The sequence below is a fragment of the Chinchilla lanigera genome, unplaced genomic scaffold (assembly GCF_000276665.1).
Source record: "Chinchilla lanigera isolate Chin_1 unplaced genomic scaffold, ChiLan1.0 scaffold00143, whole genome shotgun sequence".
In the NCBI taxonomy this organism is placed as follows: domain Eukaryota; kingdom Metazoa; phylum Chordata; class Mammalia; order Rodentia; family Chinchillidae; genus Chinchilla; species Chinchilla lanigera.
Window position 1 is genome coordinate 223,752 of NW_004955544.1, and position 20,470 is coordinate 244,221.

Below are 20,470 nucleotides of genomic sequence, written 5' to 3' on the forward strand. Positions count from 1 at the left end.
CTCAGAGGCTTGATTTCTTAATCTGTAAAATGGTGCTGATGATACAAACCTACATGTGTTAAAACAGGGTTTTACTCACCCTTATTTTCTTATGACTTGTGCCCAACCCTGAGTAAGGTCTGAGCAGTGGGTTCCTTTGAGTTTCACTGGTAGCGTGAAGTCAGCGATTTATCTTTTATTTTATTTATTTAATGTAATTTTTTTTTCTTTGGTGCTGGGGCTGAGCCCTGGGACCCAGGGCCTTATACATGTCAGGAAGTCTTCTACCACTGAGCTACATTGTCGGCTATTTTTATTTTTGGTTGGGGTTTAATTCCTTCCTTATTTACATCTAGATATGTTACTGGATTTTGTGTGGAGAGACATGGACATGTCTAATGCTCTACCACTGATAGAAACTGTGACTGCTGTTGATCTAATCTGGTGGTCTCCTTGGGAACACCCAGGTTCAGAGATTGAGGTCATGGATTTTCTTCAGCTTTCTGAGAGGGAATTAAAACTATATTAAAGTGATAGTAAGTCTTGCACTGGAGTCAAGTTTTACATCCTTCTAACTGCTTACTAATAATCTAACTAGTACTTTGTGGCTATGAAGGCTGCAGCCCAGATTGAACTGGCTTTGCAGATAAAATAGTTGCCTGTCTGTATGTCTGTCTGTGTGTCTGCCTGTCTCTCTCTCTCAGAATAGTCTACAATCATCCTCTGCAAAAGATGGCAAATGAGACTCATAATCTGCTGCACTACGATCTACTGTTCATTTTTTAAAAGAAGATTCTGGAAGGAGCCAAAGCCAGAGGGTGGAACCAGCTCTGTTTTTTGCCAACCCGGTCTCTTTCCTCAGTGTGTCCAGTCAAGGGGTCAAGGGGTTACCAGATCCACAGCACCTGTGAGATGATGACAATGACAGTCAGGTTTTCTTACACACACACAGGAACACACACCTGTGCACACACACGTGGTGGGGGCTCTACACCATTTTAAAACTGTAACTAAACCCTCATAACGAGCATTCTCATACAGCTTCACAAAGAGTCAAGAGTAGGAAGTCTATCGGACCCCTTTATGGCTGCAGACCACTGCCAGCGGGCACAGTAGCAGCTTGCAGAGATTGGAAGGCATGGAAAACTCAGTTGCCCGTTGAACTCCAGGGGAAATAAGCACTTCCTGGGCCAGTCAGGAGGAGGAGATGGGCTCCCTTTCATTTATAAACACCGACTAGTGCTGTTTACCACGGGACTGGAAATGGCTTGGAACACCCTCCCATTTACCCCTGGAGGAAAAGAGAACAATTTGGATGAAATGTAGACCACATGAGGGGCCCAGTGATTCCCCTTTTAGGTATTTTCCCAAAAGAGTTGAAGGCCTCACATTACAGTGATGTACAATCCATTGCCATATTTATAGCAGCACAATTCATAGCAGCTAAATCTTAGAAGCAGCCTACACGCCCATCAACAGATGAATGGCTAAAGAAAATGTGATATTTACACAGAGTGGAGTACTACTCTGCCATAAAGAAGGATAAACTCAAGTCATTTGTATGAAAATGGGTACAACATGAGACCATCATGTTAAGTGAAAAGGACACATAAGTTTAAATATTGCACAGTTTCTCTTATACGAGAAACCCAGAATAAAAATAAAGAGCAACATAAATATAAAAATTCGGATGTAGGAAGATAGATCTTTTGCAAATGGGAAGGGGACCAAGTGATGGAAGAAGGAGAAGAAAGAGTTGGGGAGGGGATGAGAAAAGAACTGAGATGTGCTATGTACATGTGCCAGCTCCCCGCAGGGAATGCAATCATTATGTACTGCGAACACGGAGCAATAAAAAATGAAAAAGGAAAAACTAAAATAAAAAGAAGGCATAAAAGCAAGCAAGAAAAGGAAAGACAGATCCAACTCACTAGTGGGGACAGATGAGTTCCTTAAGACATTGTTCCTCGCTGAGGAGCTCCAGTGTGAAGCAGGGCAGCTGCTGGCTGGGTGAACAGCTGGCTTGTCTGTCCCGGAACTGGCTGTGTTGTATTTGCTTTTGTCTACTTGTCCAGCTCAGTGACTCACACAGGCCCCAGGGCATCACGAGCCACTTCCTATCATGCAGGGCGTTCACTCTTTCCCTTCGCCCACCAGAGAGATGCCCGCATGGATGCCCCTTTCCTCTGCTCCTCTGCAATTGCATGCCTCCCGATGGTTGGGACATGGTGCCCTAGGCAAGAACACCCTGCCTGAAGGTGCCCACAGGGCAACTAGGAAGAGGGAGGAAGAGTCTTCCAGTGTTCCGGGGCTTGTTGAGCCTCTGTCTATACAACAAAGCTTCTGGCTAAAAAGGGAAAGCTATATTCAATCAATGACCAGTGGTTGTGTTTACCTGACACTAAACCCTTCATTTTTCTCGTCCTTTTGTTTGTTTTGGTTTGGTTTTTCTGTACTGAATAACAAACCCAGGGTTTTTGTGCTGAGCTGTACCCCAGTCTTTATTATTATTTTAAAATTTTGAGATAAGGTCTCACTCATCTGCCCAGGATGGGCTCAAACTCACAATCCTCCTGTCTCAGCCTCCTGGAGTGCTGGGATTACAGGCCTGTGCCACAGGCTGGCTTCAAATTCCTCTTATCTTTGACCACAGCCAAGGTGGTAGGGCAGAGGTGACCTAAGGGCCAAGCAAATGAGAGAATGTGATGCCACTGTGGGCCCGCCCTCCAGCCTGGACCGCAGTGTCCTCCCTGCGCTCAGTGTCTGCTGCTGCATCTCCGAGCTCTAGCTCCAGCCCAGCGTCTCTCTCCTACCCTGCTAGAAGAAGGCTAGCAGTGGACAGCCATCCTATGTGGACCACGCCACTGCTGCAGCATCTGGGCACCCCAACTGGTGCGGCCTGTGGGCAAGTCCTCAGTGGCCAGCTCCTCTGCACAGACTCGAGGACCCCCCGTCCCTCGGTGCAGTCTCCTCTCCTTGCTGTGACACAGCACACAAGCTCTCACGCTCTGGGGCCTGTGTACTTGTGGTGCCACTCAGCCCACGACACCGGGTCTCGAAGTTCTTGCTGTGGCTATCTCGCATCACTCCTGTCCCAGCTCTGCAATGAGGCTCTCCCAGGCCATCCAGGATAAGGCGGACCCCTCCAGCCCGGGCTGTGCCCTGGGAGCCCGTCACCTGGGTTCTCATTCCTCCCAGTATCTGCCACATGTGGAAATCGTCTTCTTCATTCCATTCCTTGGCTGACAGACTGATCATCCATCTTAGATTTTGCTCAACGAAACACAGAGCTCTTGCCTGAGTTTTTCGAACTTTATTTATTTTTGAGGTGCTGAGGCTTGAACCCAAGGCCTTCCCACTCAGTCCTTTTTTTTATTTTTAATGTAATTTAATTTATTGAGACAGAGTCTAGTTGCTAAATTGCCCGGGCTGGTCTCCAACTCACCGTCCTCCTGCCTCAGCTTCCCAGAGGGCTGAGACCACAGGTGTGCGGCACCACACCTGGCTGAAGCTCTGTTTATTGAATGAATAAATGTCAGAGTACTCAGGTCAACTGTCCCACTGCCTCAAAGCTTTAGCAGGATTCAGTTTAGAGGCTTCTGTTCCTGGAAACTGCACCTCGCTGCCACACCTGGTGCTGCTCACTCTGGGAGCTTTTCCCAGATGAGGACCTGACAGAGAACTGCAGTTTCTCTCTTAACCAAACAACATGAGGCCGGGGCTGAATCTCATTCATCATCTTGATCCCTAGCACATGCCCAGGCCACATGCTCAATGCACGCTTGATGAAAGTGTGAATGGACTGATGAGTTTATGAAAGGAGCTCATTAGCACAGCTGATGATTTGGGTTTTTTTAAAGAATTTTTGTCTTGCTCAGTTTTTAAAAATCAACCTCATATGTAAATATAATAAAGACAATAAACAGTCGCAGATGTCTCTACAGAGTAATAACTATCCTGGAAGTTAAACATGCACGGAAAGTGTCACCATTAAGTATTCTACATTTCCTGCGTGCATATTATCTTACGCTGCCACACACTCAGACCCGTAAGTCTTGCATTGTAGCTACCCTCTGTTATTACTGCCACATTCTCCTTGTTTTTGTTACTTCAGATTGAACTCTAGGCCTTTGTACTGGGATATACCCCAGCCCTTTCCGATTTTTTTATTTTGAGGCAGGGTCTTACTAAATGACTAAATTGCCCAGGCTGTGTTCAAACTTTTGATCTTCCTGCCCTGGCCTCCCAGAATATTGGAATTATAGGTGTGTGCCACCATGCCTGGCTGTTTACCAGTATATTCCAAACATAAAGGTCTCATGGTAGAATCCTCTACCTAAATAAAAAGAGAACTAGGAGGTGTATTTCTTTGATCCAAATTCTCGTTCAGTTATGATCAAATTTGTAACTGCCACAATACAGAACAGAAAGTTACCTCTCAGTCCCCGAATGCTAAGAAATCTTTTCCTTTTCTCATTACAGTACTAGGGAGTCAGTCCAGGGCTTTTACCCTGAGCTACTTCCCTAGCCTTTTTAAATTTTTTTGTTTTGAGACTGGTCTGGCTAAGGCATCAAGTTGTCCAGGATTCAAACTTGCAGTTCTCCTGCCTCAGCCCATCAGTCCCCTTCAAAAGACTTCCCTCACTTCTGAACGCACCTGTCCCAAGCAGTTCTGGAAGTCTACCATTGTGTCATTATGAGGTGTGATGGAGATTACAGCGAACGCTGCTGCACAGCACCACCCTACAGAAAGGCAGATGGGTAAAAATGTTACAGTGCACCCTCGCCCACCTTATTCACCAGATCTGCCACCCTGCGCCCTCTGGCTCTTCTTCAAAGTTAAAGTACCCGTGAAAGGTCAACACTTTGAGTCAATTCAGGACACTGAGGCAGCCAGAACAATACAGCTAAAGACACTCATGAAAGAGGACTTTCAGAGCTGCTTCAGAAAGTGGCAAGCATGAGGGGGATAAATGCATCTGATGCAAGGAGGAGTATTTTGAAGGGGACTGTAACAAAATTGTTTAAACATTCACCATATATTTTGATCGCACTGGGTTTTACTTGTGACCTGCTAGAGATAGTAACTCATTTTGACCTTAAAGAGTTTCCCTAATGATTCTTTTCTGCCTTGGTTTCAGTGCCACAAAGCACACTTCCTATAATTTTTTTTTCCAAAAAAAAATGACTTAATGGTAAAGAATAAGGCTCAAAGGAGCTAAGCCACATTTGTAGTTTCCATTCAATTGAGCATAATTTGAAGATTTTCTCCCCAGAACACAGAAGCAAGCCTTGTCTGTCAAAGCAAGGGCAAGTGATGCTGAGAAGCACAACTTGTGAGTTAATTAAAAAATGACTGCTGGTGCATGGTGTCCTCAGATAACAGTCACTGGTAGCCCGGGGCACTAAAAATCACTCCTGGTGAAGAAAGGAATCATACCTGATTGGCCAAGAGTCCTTCGGGCTCCTGGTCTGTCACAAGCTGATTCTGTGGTAATTTATGAAGAGAAAAATGTGCCCCTCAGCTCTGATTTTTAAACGCCCCTGGGGAGAAGCACATGTGGAGAATTTACTGAGTAGGAAACCCCATATGTTCTTTGTCCAAGCTACTAAAAAAAAAAAAAAAGGCAAGGCAAACAAAATGAAGGATGGGTGGGGGAGGGCTACTCCCGGTATTTCTCAACCAACATTCCAACTTGAAGACTCTAGCAAGACCAAGGAACAGAAGGTAACAAGATAGAGCAATCTTTCTCGCGCCCCAGAGTTTTGAACTTCTTCATGTTCCCTGGAACTGAGTCCACAAGCAGACCGTAGCAATGAGATTTCTGGCAACTATGTCCATGTAGCAAAATAAATAAAAAATGTATTTTTAAAAAGGAGCATCCATTGTAATTGGCGATGTTAACACATGAATTACTTTTACTTGGAAGTCATTTGAGCCCACACTGCAACAACTACTCCTTCTTGATACCATAGCCATGCCTGCCTAAAGCATCTCATGCAGAAAGAAAGATGCAGCTTTGGAAGACCAAAGTGTGTGGAAATAGCTCAGGATGTAGCTTAGTGGTAGAGCGCTTGCCTAGCATGTGTGAGGTCCTAGATTTCATCCCCAACACTGTAAAAAAAAAAGTGTGTGGAAATGCTCAAAATTAATTTTAACACATAAACTAGTTAAATCAAATTAATCAACTCAACTTACTGATTCATTCATTGGGCAGATATTTTACACCACTATATCCAACCAGGTTAGAGGTAAAATAGGAGTAGAAAGGACTTCTAAAAACAGGGTGACTCTTTATATTGAGCACAAAACTGACATTTGGAAGCAGGATGTCTTTGTACTGCAGCTTTTAGCAGAAAAGATTTTTAGCCAGTGGCTTTAAGGTAGGGAATTCTCCTCCCTTTTCTGTTTGTTTGGTTGTCATGGAGTCTGTGTTCATGGGGAAATTCTGAATGTATTTGCTGGGAGATGGAGCTGCCTCTGATTTCTTAGGCCAATGTTCTTGTGAAATAAATATAGCGGAGAGAAGATGGATTTCTGAATGTGAGTTAAGTAATAGCACGTTTAAACAATTACATTCAACCAGAAAAATTTTTATTGGAGACTCAACGCCCTAGCTTAGGCAGCAGGTAGAATGCTTCAGTTCTGTTAAAATAGGCCTTAACACTTGAAAGTCTACCCGAAATCTTATACTTGTAGAAAGCATGCAGAGAATGACTTCCTGACACACCCCACACTGCCAGCCAAGGGAGGGAGAAAAACATGACCAATGGCCTAAGACTTCTCAGACAGAGTCAGGTCTTTAAGAAAAGGAAGTGCACTTGCTGAGGAAGTCTGTAAACTATACACCACTCACCCCAAGCAGAGCCCTAAAAAGCACAGGGTGGGAAGTTGGCCATCCTGGCTCCTTGCTGGAGAAGTTACTTCATCTTTCTGGCTCTCAGTTTCCTCACTTTGTAAGATGGAAGACAGATATCCTCACCCCCCTTAAGTGTGGTGGAGAGGATGATGGGACAGTGAGGGACCAGCATTAGCCCTGCCGTTGCTGTTCCAGAGGAGGGACCTAGTTATTTCTGCTCACCTTCTGCACCTCATCCAGGTGTAGCTGCCACCAGTCCCTGAATGGCTTTGTCCCTTGCGTGAAGGAACCTAAGGCTTTCCTTAGCAGGATCCATTATACTTGGGGTGCTGCTCAGTGTGTGCCCAGGAATGATTCTGGTCCCTTGCTGCTTTATAATCAATCATTGGACAGCATGGTAGAAATTTATAATGATTATCTGTCACAGTAGATTGGTCAGTTAAGGAAAAGATGGTTGATTCAATATATGATATCCTTCTTCCCTCCCTCCCTTCCTTCCTTCCTTCTTTTGTAGTACCAAGGGTTGAATCCAGGAACTTCATACTGAGTTACATCCCCAGCCATTTAAAACATTTTTTATTTAGAGATAAGAGCTCACTAAGCCACTAAGTTGCACAGTCTAGACTCAGACTTGCAATTGTCCTGCATCACCCTCCCAGAGTGTTGGGGTTTCAGGTGTTCCCCGGCCCTGGCATGTTGTTTTATCTACACATCATGCGTGTAGTACTTTTTTGGATGCTGTAGAATATATAAAAAAGTGAAAAATGCTGGAAACTAGACTCCAAAAAAAATGATTATACAATAACAGTAGGATGTAATTAAGACCCTAGAACCAGAAAGAGAAAGAAGAAGATTAATGACAGGGTCACCAATATTTTGTGTTTACTGTAGGGTTTTTTGTTTGTTTGTTTTTCTTTCTTTGTATTGCTGAGTTGGAACCCAGAGCCTCTTGCATGCTAGGCAATCAGTCTACCACTGAGCTACACTCCCTGGCCTTTTTTATGAGATGGGATCTCACTAAGCTGTCTATACTAATCTTGAACTAGTATTTCTTGACTACCTTAGACTTCCTACTGTTTTAATATAACACAGTACCAATTCATCTCACTCATTTTTCTTCTTTTACCATATGAAAATGCTAATGTTGTCAGCACACTTCTACTAAGAATAATAGCTAAATGCATTTGGTGCTCACAGTGTGCCAGGCATCAGACTAGATGCTCTGTGTGCATGACCTCATTAATGCTATCAACAACCCTTTGAGATCAGCTAGCATCATTTCTACGTTAGACATCAGATAACTGAGCCTTGAAAAAGTAAACTCAGGAAACTTCCTACAACCAGGAAGCAGGAATACAGCTGCTGGGCACTCAGACTTGGGACCCAACCTGACTTTGCCCTGTCTCATACTGCACCAAGACAAAGAAGGTGTTTAGAAGGCTGGAAGAGCAAAGTACGTGCCATGTGGTCCAACCATTTTCTCTAAAGTTATGGGGGGAAGTGTTGTTTCCAGGCTGCCTCAATTGGTGAAAGGTGATGAATGGTGGGAGAGAGGCATTTCAAGAAGACCTGCCTGTGCTTTTCCCTGGAAATGCTGAGAATGGTACGGCAATACTGCCACAGCAGCTGGATTATGTTGAAGGCCAGTCAGGAAGAATGATCTGACAAGCGTGCTCCTCAGCTCTACCATGAGCTTGCATCAGAAAGGAGGCCCCAAAGGTTTAATCCAGGCTGTGTAAGGCCAGGATAATATGCAACCAAATGAGGCAATAAAGCAACTTTCCCCTCAACCAACTGATTTCTCAAGCCAGCCTTCAGCATGAACTTTATGCACAAGAAGTAGAGACACAAAAAGCCACCATGGGGGCTGGGGATTTAGCTCAGCGGCAAAGCACCTGCCTGGCAAGCGCAAGGTCGTGAGTTCGGTTCCCGGTACCGGAGGAAAAAAAAAAAAAAAAAAAGCCACCATGCAAGCAGCTACCGTGTGTGCCTGCCTGGTCCCTGCACCGCATCATCCCCAGAGAAGATCTTGCCTATACTGTCCAAGTAGGATGCTCAAAGTTGGATATTTGGGCTCATCCTGCACTCCCTACCAAAGCAACTCGGGGGCCACATTCCTGGAGACTACGAAGAAGGCAGCATGCGTAACTTACTGGCTCCAGAGCCTGCCCCACTCTGTCACCCACCAATCCTGAGATTAAAGGGAACAAAGCAAGTCTGTTCTCTTTTTGCTTTTTTTTACTTCCTTGTCCACTGTATCCCACCACAAAAAGTAAGCCTGCTGTTTCACTTCCAGTGTACTTGATGGGCAGAATGTTAAGGGCACAGCACTGGGGTAGAACCCAAGCCTGGGGCAGAGTCCAGCCAGAGCACACAATGAGGGTCACTCTTGAGATTGGAGCACCACCCATACTGCCTTCCATGTGTTTGGAGGGGATGGTAGCCTCTTATAGCCACCTAATTATCAAATCAATGCAAATGACAATAAATATTCACTCTAAAGATCGATTCTTAACCGTGTCAGGCTTGAGATTTTGAATCTGAGAGACGCCTTTGAGAATACAAAGTGTACACCTGGTTGGTGCTCTGGGGTATGTAGGATCTAGTGGAGAAAGATCAAATCAAATGCCAGAGGTTTGATATGTTCCAAGTGCAAAGTTGAGTAATTGATAAAACTGCAAAGTTTCTGGTCCAGATTTTTAAAATTTGTAACACAAACATGATACATAAAATCTGTTCAAATAATTATTTTCCTTTTGAGACAGGGTCTTGCTATGTAGCCCAGGCTGGCCTGGAAAGCTCAGAGATCTTCCTGCCTCAGCCTCCTAAGTGCTAGGATTACAGGTGTGCACCACCACACCAGGCTTCATAAGTATTTTTAAAAACCAAAAGGCTTGTGAACATACAGGTCCAAAGAGAAAGAGAGACGAGGAGGTCCTGAAGAATGGTATGATGTACAGAGGTGCTTCCCGAAGGATTAGCATGGTGAATGGGGACAGAAGAAGCTCTGGGAGGACTTTGGACCTCCGTAATTTGCAGGGCAAATTACACCATGCACACAGGCAGGCTGTGTTTCCTAGACTTCGAAGTTTTCCTTCCCTTTGATCCGTCACCTCTTTCTGTTTCTTTCATTGTGCTTAATCAAAATAGCCGTGCCGAAGGTGAGGCCGCTGGATCTCCAGGAGTTTAAGGCCAGCTTGTGTTGCAGTGAACGAAAATCAGTTTGGCCTATATAGTAAAACCCTGTGCCCCATCCCTCAACAGCCATGAATGGTCTAGCACTTTATAGCACCAGACACAGTTCTCCAGGCTTTCTGCACTGGCTTCCGTCATTCTTATAATGATGCCAGGTGTGGTGGCACTTGGGAGGCAAAGGCAGGCAGGGGCAGAATTGCAGGAAGTTTGAGAATAGCCTGCTCAAGGCTATACTTTCAGGGATCATTTCTATAGTATGAGAATAGCCTGGGCTACATAGTGAGCTCAAGGCCAGCCTGAACTACATGAAAGAGCCTGTCTCAAAAAAACAAAAAACAAAAGCCGCGGGTGCTGGTGCATGCCTGTAATCCCAGCACTCGGGAGGCTGAGGCAGGAGGATTGTTGCAAGTCCAAGGCCTGTCTGGGCTACAAAGTGAGCTCAAGGCCAGCCTGAAGTGCATAGCGAGACCCTGTCTCAAAAAGACAAAAATCTGACAGCAATATGGCATAAGTATTACCACTCTCCCTGTGAAAGATGAGCCAACTGAAATACAGAAATAACCATTAATTTAGTAAAGGTCACACAGTCACTAAATGGCCCAATGTGAATTTGAACTCACACAGTGTGATGAGAGAGGCCAACCTTTCTCTCCTAATCTGACAGATTCCCCTGCTGAAAAAAGCTAGAGTTTTGAGTACAGAACTAGTGAGATCTCTTTAATTTTCCACTGTTCTTCATATATGCCAGCCTTGCTACAATATGACTCATACCCATAAAGATACAGGCTGGTGATCAGCCCTCCTGTCAAGTTCAAAATGTTCCTTACCAAGTCTTTGGCTGACCTTCCAGGCAAATCTATCCGACAAACAGCTCTCATGCTGGGCGTGGTGTTGTGCTTCTGTGATCCCAACTCTCTCTGGGAGGATGCGCAGGAGGATCACAAGTTCAAGCCCAGACTGGACAACCTAGAAAGACAACTTAGAAATTTAAAAAAAGGACTCAGGATAGAGCTCAGTGCAAAGGCCCTGGGTTCAATCTAGAGTACTACAAAAAAAGAGTTATATGATAAGAAAGACATGAACCTGATTCCCTTTTGAAGGATTATCCTGGCTTTTGTAGCCCCTGGCTGTGCAGGAAGGATTAATACATGCTGAGGGGAGGTTCTTGGTGAGTGCTTAGCCTTTTAAGCTGTTTTAACCTCCAGACAAGCAAAGGGCATTCTCAGGAACGAAGCAGGTGCTGCATATTCAATATGATAGCTAAAAAGATATTCCTGCAATTCAAAAAATTTAATCGTATCTGCAAGAATGAGTCCCATTCTTCTCCCCACACCGATTGCAGTGTGCAGCCAAGGTCATGGGCTTGTGAAATATGGAGAACCAAGAGTGCTGCTTCCTCATTGCGGCACATGGTCCTGCAGCCCCCAGCCCTTATGACATGGCCTTGGGCTTCACAACAGGAAGTACAATCCGTGGTCAGTAAATAAAGCCTTTCCTTCCCTTTCGGTGGGCCTCAGCACTTCCTCACCTTCACTTCCAAATCCTTTTACAGATATTTGCTTGGGAATTGGAATTGCTCTCTCCTTCTCTGAGCTCCTTTAGGGAGTCAAGCGGTGGCATTTGCTGTACCTCCCATTTCGTGTTAAAAGTTAGCAAAGGGGAACGTTATGTTCTCTCTTTCTTGTTCTCAGGAAAATCTTGAAATCACAGGGGAAAAAGCCAATTGATCACACTTGTCTTTGTTATTTAAATATTTTGAGTTCAAATCTATCAATGTCACTTTGCCCTTGAGTTGGAATTTCCCTTCTAATTTTCCCCAGGCACACCCTATTCAAAACTCGAAACATAGAGCCTACATCAGGCAATAATATTCTGTAATATAAATCTCTGCAAACATAACAGGAAGTATAAAAAGAGCTCTGTAAATATGAGGTGTGATTAAAATATACAATGAATGCTTGAATTAAAACATCCATTGTAGTAAAAGACACATTGTCATTAATCCCTCCAACCCCCCTAAATTTCAGACACGCTAATCCCATCGCTCTTGCCACTTCCTGAAGCAATTCTGGAAGTCTACTTTTGTGAGTGTCTAGTTGCATTGCTATGGCTGCTTCAGTGTCTTAAACTAATCCCAAATGTTTACGTTTATGGTCACTTTGACTTTGAAGAGCCAGAAATTGTGCAGTGCCAGATGTGATGCATAAAGTGGATGAGGACATGCTATGATGTTTTTATGAGCCTGCCCTTCCATTGCATGGCACTCAGGAACAGCACTGATAGTTTTTTTGATGATGCCTTGTAAAGATACTCACAAAAGAAGACTTCCCGAACTACTTCAGAAAATGGCAACAATGATGAGACAAGTGCGGTCAAAGTAAGAGGGAGCATTTTGAGGGGATTAATGACGATGTCTCTTCTACTGTTTTACTTTTTTACATTTAAATATTATTGGTATATTTTGTTCACCGCTTGTAGCTGTTCTAGCTACACAGCTGCACTGCACACCAGGTAAATGGAAGAACACTACTCATTTACTGTGATTATTCATGCGAGAGAAGAGGAACGAGAAGAGGCTCCTGGAAACCATAGCTAACAAAAATTTCATTCTCCTCTCCCAGACTGTGCCATTATTCCAGAATTGCCAAGGACAAGTGTGCGAATTTTGTGTGACCGCTGTTACAAGTTACCAGAAGCTAATTGGCTATGAACCACACACATTCTTCGTCTCTCATAGCTTGTAGGTCAGGAGGGTGACATGCCTCAAATGAGGCTAAGAGCAGGTGTCAGCAGAGCTGCCTACCTGTCCAAAGACTCCTGGTGATACTCCCCTTCCTTGTTCCTTTAGCTCCCACAGACTTTATGACTCTCCTCCTTCATCTTCATAGCCACGAAGGCCAAGTCAGATCCTTCTCATGCCACCCTCTCTCTGGTTCGCCCTTCTAAAACCTCATTTCCTTTCAAACCTTTAAGGACCCTTGCTACTACATTGGACCCACGCAAATACTCTAGGATAATTGCCCTATTTTTAAGTGCATCTGGTCAGCCACCTTAATTCCCATTGCCCACATAACATGACCAAGTGCAGAGTCTTTGAGGTTTAGGATGTGCACCTTGTCCTACATTGGGGAGCCATCATCCTCTCCAGCACAGCAAACAGTCACATATATTTTAGTAGCTTAAATTTTATTCTTTTCTTTACTGCCATGAGACCTTCATATTTACTAAGAATTCAAATGCAGACAAATAGCCTTCAATAATACATGAAGCTATATGAACAATAGATGTCCTTCATGGATCGTTCCAATGTAGGGCTTGGTCATTTGTTTTTTGAATTCTTACTGGAACCTTGCAAGATAGTCAGGGAAGAAGATCCTATTCTCACCGGACATAGTGGCACTCCTCATGAGTTCAAGGCCAGCCTGGGCTACCCAGTGAGTTCAAGGCCAGCCTGAACTACATAGAAAGACCCTGTCTCCAAAAACAATTAAAAAAATCTTATTCTCACCTACAGATGAAGGAAGGCTGAGGTTCAGCAAGATGAAGGCTCAGTGAGCTTTTGAAGTCACAGCAGCTTCCCCTCAGCCACAAAGGTCATGCTTTTCCTGCCTTCTTCACCTCCAGCCCTCATCCATGGAAGGCTGTCCTCAGGTTCTCTCCTCTTCTCCCTTGAAGATGTGAAACCTACCTGCCTAATGTGATCAGTGGGGTTCCTTCCTAATGACCCCTGACGAAAAAGCTCTCAACCCTCAAACACACACAAACTGAATTTTCCCAGTGTTAGGCACTCCTTTCATCATTTTTGGAGGTCAAGACATTTCCAAATTCTAGGCATCTATGATCAGCTCAGCCCAGCAATATTTTCCATTTTCTGTCAAAATCCAGTGGGTTGACCTATATATCACCTTTTCTGACTTCCCTCCATAGCCCACTGTGAATAACTTGTGATTTTCCCAGGCTCCTAGAAATGTGGCCCCACTGAGGCCCAGGTGGAGAAAACGACACCTGTCCTGCACAGTGCTTCGGCAGCCTTTGGAAATCCCTGCGACTGTGCACATGCCCAGGTAGTGTATGTGCAACTTGACAGTGAGCTACTCAAGGACTTACTCACCTTTGTGCATTAGAGGTGGTCTCACCAGGGCACCGCACAGAACAGGTGCTCAGGAAAGCTGGTGAAAGACCAGCTAGATTAGCTCAAATGGACTTCGTTAGAGTACAGAATGCTGCGCAATGCAGCATGGTATCCGGGCTTGGTTCCTGAAATAGAAAAAAGCACATTGGTGGGGAACTGGTGAAATGCAAATAGGGTCTGGAGTTTCCTTTATAGTAGTAGCGCATCCATGCTGGTTTCTTTGTTTTGACAAATGCACAGTGGAAATGAAAGATGCTATCACTGGCAGAAAGTAGTGAGGCGTATATGGGAAATCCCTGTACTATCTTTGCAACTTTCCTGCAAATTTAAAATTATCTCAAAATAAAACATGTATTCAAACAAACAAAACATGCTGTTTTGCTTTAAAGACATTGCAACATTGGAAGATGTGTTTTACAGTAAGAAAAATGGATGGAACATTTCACTGCTCTTCTCTGCTCCTCCTCCCTCCTGGGATGGCTCATTCCAGAGTGCTGCGTGAGGCCCCACATACACAGCATAGGTACAGCACGTCTGGGAGTATGGGCTATTAAAAGCACAAATGTTTTAGCTATTCAAAGTGGCTGCACGGGAGAGCCGGGAGAGCTATTAGAATTAGAGGCCAAAGGCAATTTTTTTTGTTTTCCCTGGATCTCCCTGGGGAAACAGTGGGGTTTGCCAGGCCAACACCACAGCCTCACACAGAAACTTTAGAACAGTGATAGCTGGGTTGCCTGGCACCGCCCAAAGGCTCTTGGCCTTGCCGAGCACACACACAAGTTGCCCAGCAGCATGTGATTTAAGAAGCCTTATCCTGAGACTGCAGTCAACACAGAGATTTGGTGGAGAAGGGAATGTTTGTCAGCCTCCTTCCCTTTCCCAAGGCTGGGAAGCTATTATAGGGCAGGGGTTGACATTGGCTGAGGGAGCTAATCTTTGTTTACATCAAATGGCATATTTGAATCGTGGAAAACTTCCTAGTGACTAATTACAGAGTTGCATCTGTGTTTGGCACCTCTCTGCTTCAACTTTGAACAAAGGAGACCAGCAGAAATTCCCAGAGTGAAGAACCTTCTGTGCCATTGGGTGGTGGTTGGGAACATTCTATTTTGCTTTCTAAGACCATTTGGAGTGACGCCGTCTGTTCCAAGGTGAAGGGCCATTTTGTCCAGTGGTGAGAAGTCTGGACTATAGAAGGAATAAAGCAACGGGCAAATTCCCAGCAAGCCAAAGTCAGATTTCTATCACCTACTCACCACACCACCATCGAATCCCCTATTTCATTTTACCCACCCACACCAAAGGGTATAAAGTCTCCAACAGTAACCAAGCTCCCTGTAGCTATGGACTCTGGGCCTGACAAGACTGTTCTTTTGGCTTTTTGTCTTTGGTTTGGTTTGGCTTGGTTTGGCTTGGTTTGGTTTGGTTTGGTACTGGGGATCAAACGCAGGGGCACTCTGCCACTTATTTATTTACATTTTGAGAGAGGGTCTCACTGAGTCACTAGGTTTCCCAGGCGGGACTTGAACTTGCAATCCTCCTTGCTCAGCCTCTCAAAGTACTGGGATTACAGGCACGTGCCACCACAGGACTGATTCTGCCTCCAGAAGAGCAATGAGAATGGTTACAGCCTTACTTAGATGTAGTTTGTTTTTGTTTTTTGGGGTTTTTTTTTTTTTTTAGTGTTATTATTTTCCTCTGAAGAGTAATTGGGTTTGCATAAAGACTTAGGGAGTGCAGTGATGTTCCGCTTAGTCAGATCACAGTGTAAAGGACTTGCTTTTCCCTCCCGAGTTGCCTTCCTTGTCCCCTGGACTTGTACTCTCAATGTGCAATGGCAGCTAGCAAGCATGCCCACATGCAAGGGCACCAGACAGGAGGCCCTGCACAGAGCACTAAACCGGGCCTGCACTGCACACATTACTCTGCAACCCGTGCCAGCTGTTCCCAGTCACTCCCGCCTTTAGGATGGCTCAGCAGAACCGCTCAGTAGTGGACATCAGCGGCCCCAGGTAGAAGAAAAGCCCCAGCACAGCACATACCATTTGCTATTTTTATTTCGCAGCCAAGGACAAAACCTTACATTTGCAGACACAGACTGAGTCACCCTCGGCAGCCAAGATTAACATTCAAGAGCCTCAGTCTGCAGTCTGATGGGGAAGCAGAAGCTCCCGAAATTATTTGCACAGCAACAACCTTTGCCCACTTCTGAGCTCTCCAAGTCTCAGACCCCGGCACCCGTTTGCTCCGGCACAGGCAATGCAGCCTTCAGTCTAGAACTTTTTGATTCAAGCCTAGCTGCTGGCTGAACCACGCCCCAGTCGGAGACATCTGCTTTTGCCCACATAATTACACGCCCAGCACTGTAATTCAGGTCTGGCACTGGTGTTGCAAAAAAAGTTTTCTTTTTTTAAATTGGATTCTTCCAAGGAAGGGGAGCAGGGTAGTAGGGAAATGAAGAAAGAAAATGCAAGCCTTGACTTCGAGATTTCTTGCTCAGTTGCTCCAAGCCCCGGAGCAGAAGCGTTCAGGCCCTCTGTGAAGTGCACTCTGTGGGCCAGCAAGCTCTGCAGCCCTGGTGCTCAGGGGAAGGGCAGACTCTTCAGCTCCACCTAGGCATCTGGAGTCAGAACCAGTGTGTTAACCGTTCCGGAACAGGTCACGTCCCTGGGCAGAGTGCTGAGGCTAGTGTCGAGGCTCATGAACGCTGGTTGGCCACAGGGTTGTCTGAGTCACCTCTAGGCTGTCAAGCCACCAGTGGATAGATGAACGCTCTCTCCACCTTGGCTACCCAGCCTGCCGGTAAGAGAATGATGTTAGGCAATTCATTTTGTCTTCATAAGAGAAGCAGTGAAAAGGGATTGCAAAGGGAAGAAATGATAGAGCTGAGAACCCCATTGCAGCAACTCATTTCCAGGCAGGAGTCTGGGCAAGAGAGAACACCAGCCCTGCGTTAGGAGAGCTAGAATTTGTTCTTGCTGGGCCACTCGCCAGCTGTGGAATTGAGGGCCAACCATAACAGCCCTCAGTGCTTAATTTCTTCATCTGTAAGCAGTTGAATGCTATCACTCAGGAGGCTGAGGCAGGAGAATCGAGAGTTCAGAGAATTCTGGGTGATGTAATGAGTTTAAGATCAGACTGGGCTACATAGCAAGACTTTGTCTCAAAGAAATTAAAAAAAATCCCCAAAACAGGAAGAATGTAGACTAGGCTTAATTATCTTTATAATCATAAGTTTTGTAAAATAACACTGACTTCCAACTTCTTGTGCTTTTTCTACCCCCTTTATCCTATTTTACTTTTCTCCAAAGTGTGTAACAAAATGCCTTGCTTGTTATATATTCCTTCATTTGTGTCTTCATTCCCTCACTAGAATGCAAACTGCTTGGCGGCAGGGATTCTGTATTTTTGTCACTGTGTGTCTCCGAAACCTGAGCATCCCTAGGTACACAGTGGGCTGTGGTGTAGGAAACAATTTTCTCCACCTCTAACATTCCAAGGAAGAGCCATTGAGTATGTTCTAAAATGATTTCCAGAACCTTCTACACTCAAGAGCACAGTCAACCTCACTTTCACCCTTGTTTAGTTTATGATTCTCCAGCCTTGCCTCATTCATCTCCCTGCTGTTGCATTCTGTTACTTTCAACTTGAAGTTCTGCTTCCCAGAGACCTTTGCCACAAATCTATGTCATGTTTTCTTTAGGTTCTTTCTTTCACATGGCTGCTGATGTTTTCAATTATTCTATCTACATCATATCCCCTTCCCTTATTTGTCACTGGCTGAGAAACAGATGTTCTTCAAGAGGTCCAACATTTAAACAGGAAAACTAATTTTTCTTCCACCCATGAAAAAAAAAATTCCAAGGAAAGCTTGGAAAAAGCACTCATGGCAGATAAGAAACAACTTTTTAAAAACCACGTACACAGGCTGTGGGCCTACAAATGCTGACTTTTATAGATTTCATTTTCACAAGATGTAAAAACAAAGAATCAGGAAAAAAAATAACTTGAAACAAATGGTTACAACTATGGAAATTCAGGAATGGCCAAAAAAGGGAAAATTCCACTGGGGTGGTGTAATGTGTTTTCCTCACTGCTTCCTCCTGTTCCAATCTGTAGCGTTTCTCTCCAGCTTTTCTTCACACTCCTAAGCTACATTTCAGACCTCCCTAGTTCCCTGAGGTTTTCGTCTTTCATGTAAAGAAAATGGCAAAACCTTAGGAAGAAACTGTGCAGATGATCTTTTTCCTGCAATTCATTTGTCAGTCAGGACTCAAAGGAATGTTAAAGTTGCAAACCTGTTGCAGCAATGTGATCAGCAGCCCTGGTCTTGCTGGCAGGAGGCTGTCAAAAGCACTGGTGACATGCCATTGTCTATCATTCCTGTCGCCATGCTGTCATGCCTTCTAACTCAAGCATCAGCCCACAGAGCTGCTTCTGAGATGGCCTCTGAGATGCTATTGTGGGGCAGTGCCCACATGGCACTGAATGTTTTGAGAGGCTTTCCTTCTGCACGTGAGTGTGTGTGTGTGTGTGTGTGTGTATGCATGTGCATGTGCTGGACGCCAACATGTTAAACATGCACTTTAACATGATAAACATGTGCTGAACATGTGCCAAACACGTGCTTTACCATGAAGCTGTACCCTCCAGGCCTAGTTTTGAGTTGACACTAGGAGCAACTTTCTGCATTGTTTCCTAAGAGCGTTGCCAACGCAAAGGGGTGCACATTGCTCACACAACTTCAGGGCTCTCTCTTTGCAGGCTTCTTCTGCCCACACACTGCTTCATATGAAAAGATATTTAAATTTAAAACTTACCAAGTCAGAACTGAAACAACATGGGTTTCAGTTCTGCTTGTCCATTTGCCCTGCTTCAAACTCCAGGGAAGCCTATTTGGAAACGTGTGTCCAGGCCAAGCCCGAGCGCGAGACTCTACACTGCTGTGCTGGTAAGTCACACTGTCATAGCTTGTGTATTCATCAGAGACCTTTAGAGATGAGAAGGCCCCAGAAAGGCTGGAAAAAAACCTAACCCAATCAGCTCAGCTTACAAATGAAAATCCAAGGCCCAAAGTGCTGCTGAGAAAGCCAAGAGTAGATCTACGTCTCTTGGTTGCGTTGACTACAGTTCCCATTGTATCCTCAAAGTTGGATCCACAACTCCCTAGCAAAGTCAGAGAACCACACAAAAGTAATTTAAAAAAAAAACCAAAACTGAAGCCAGCTGTGATGAGACACCCGCACAATCCCCGCACTGTAGCAGGCTGAGGCAAGAGGATTGCCATGTTTGAACCCAGCCTGGGCAACTTGGAGCCTTAAAGACACCCTGTCTCAAAATTAAAAAAAAGAATTAAAGCAGGTTGGCTGAGAATGCAGCTCAGTGTGAAGGCCCTAGGTGAAATCCCTAGTACTTCAAGAAAATAAAAGCCTGGAGCCAGTGGCAAGCCCCTGAACCCCTATTTATTTCTGAAGAAAGCAGATTTAGACTCAAGGCAGAGTTCCTGACTGTCCTTTCTTGGAGAGAATTGTGACTCCCACCCAATTCTATGCAACCACAGTGAAGGTAATTCCTTTCAATTCTTGACAACCTCAAGAACCGCTCTGTGATGAGGCTTGGAGCGAAGTTACCTGAGACCTCGCCACTGTGAAGGTGAGGTTCCAGGGTCGGCACGCACTGACACAGTTCCTTAGATCCAGTCCTGCAGAAAGCACCAGCGCTGCTACTCAGGGATGATGTGCTTCAGGGTCAAATTTAAAGCAAGTTCATGCCTACCACATGTAACAGTCAGAGCCAAGCAATAGTCAGAGGACAATTTGTGTGCTGAGAATGAATGGGGTTTTCTCAACAATGTCTAGAACAGCTTGTTTGCAAGGTGTTTGTAAAGAATACGATGGGAGACATGAGGGGGAAGAACAGGAACAGTTGGAGAGCAGGACTCGAGTGGGGGTAGAAGAGGTGGGGAGCAGGGCCATCGTTTTCTCCTGGCTCTGCCATCAACCACAGTGGGTCACGCCTGGGTCCTTCATCATCCAGCCGTGTGGCCCTGATCTTCTTTCTCTGGAGAGAACGGACCTTTGAAAAATTTGTACTCATCAGAAAAGTGGAGGACCCTGTAACACGGAGAAAAATAGCTTCAAAAGACAAAGCCTATAGAAATGGAAACTTCTTAATCCACAAATACATGGTCAGGGCTGGGGATTTAGCTCAGTGGCAAAGCGCCTGCCTGGCAAGCCCAAGGTCGTGAGTTCAATTTCTGGTACCGAAAGAAAAACAGAAAAAAAAAAAAAAAAAAAAAACCCAC

The 20,470-nt window shown here is 44.9% G+C and overlaps 1 long non-coding RNA gene across 1 annotated transcript; it reads right to left on the minus strand.

Annotated features, from left to right (window-relative positions):
• Window positions 1-278: 278 nt before the first annotated feature.
• On the minus strand, window positions 279-5,561 carry LOC106147329. Its single transcript, XR_001232172.1, has 3 exons — window positions 5,420-5,561; window positions 4,637-4,722; window positions 279-884 (listed from the first exon to the last, which is right to left on the minus strand). It is a non-coding gene; the product is annotated as an uncharacterized LOC106147329 (long non-coding RNA).
• Between the last annotated feature and the right edge of the window lie 14,909 nt (window positions 5,562-20,470).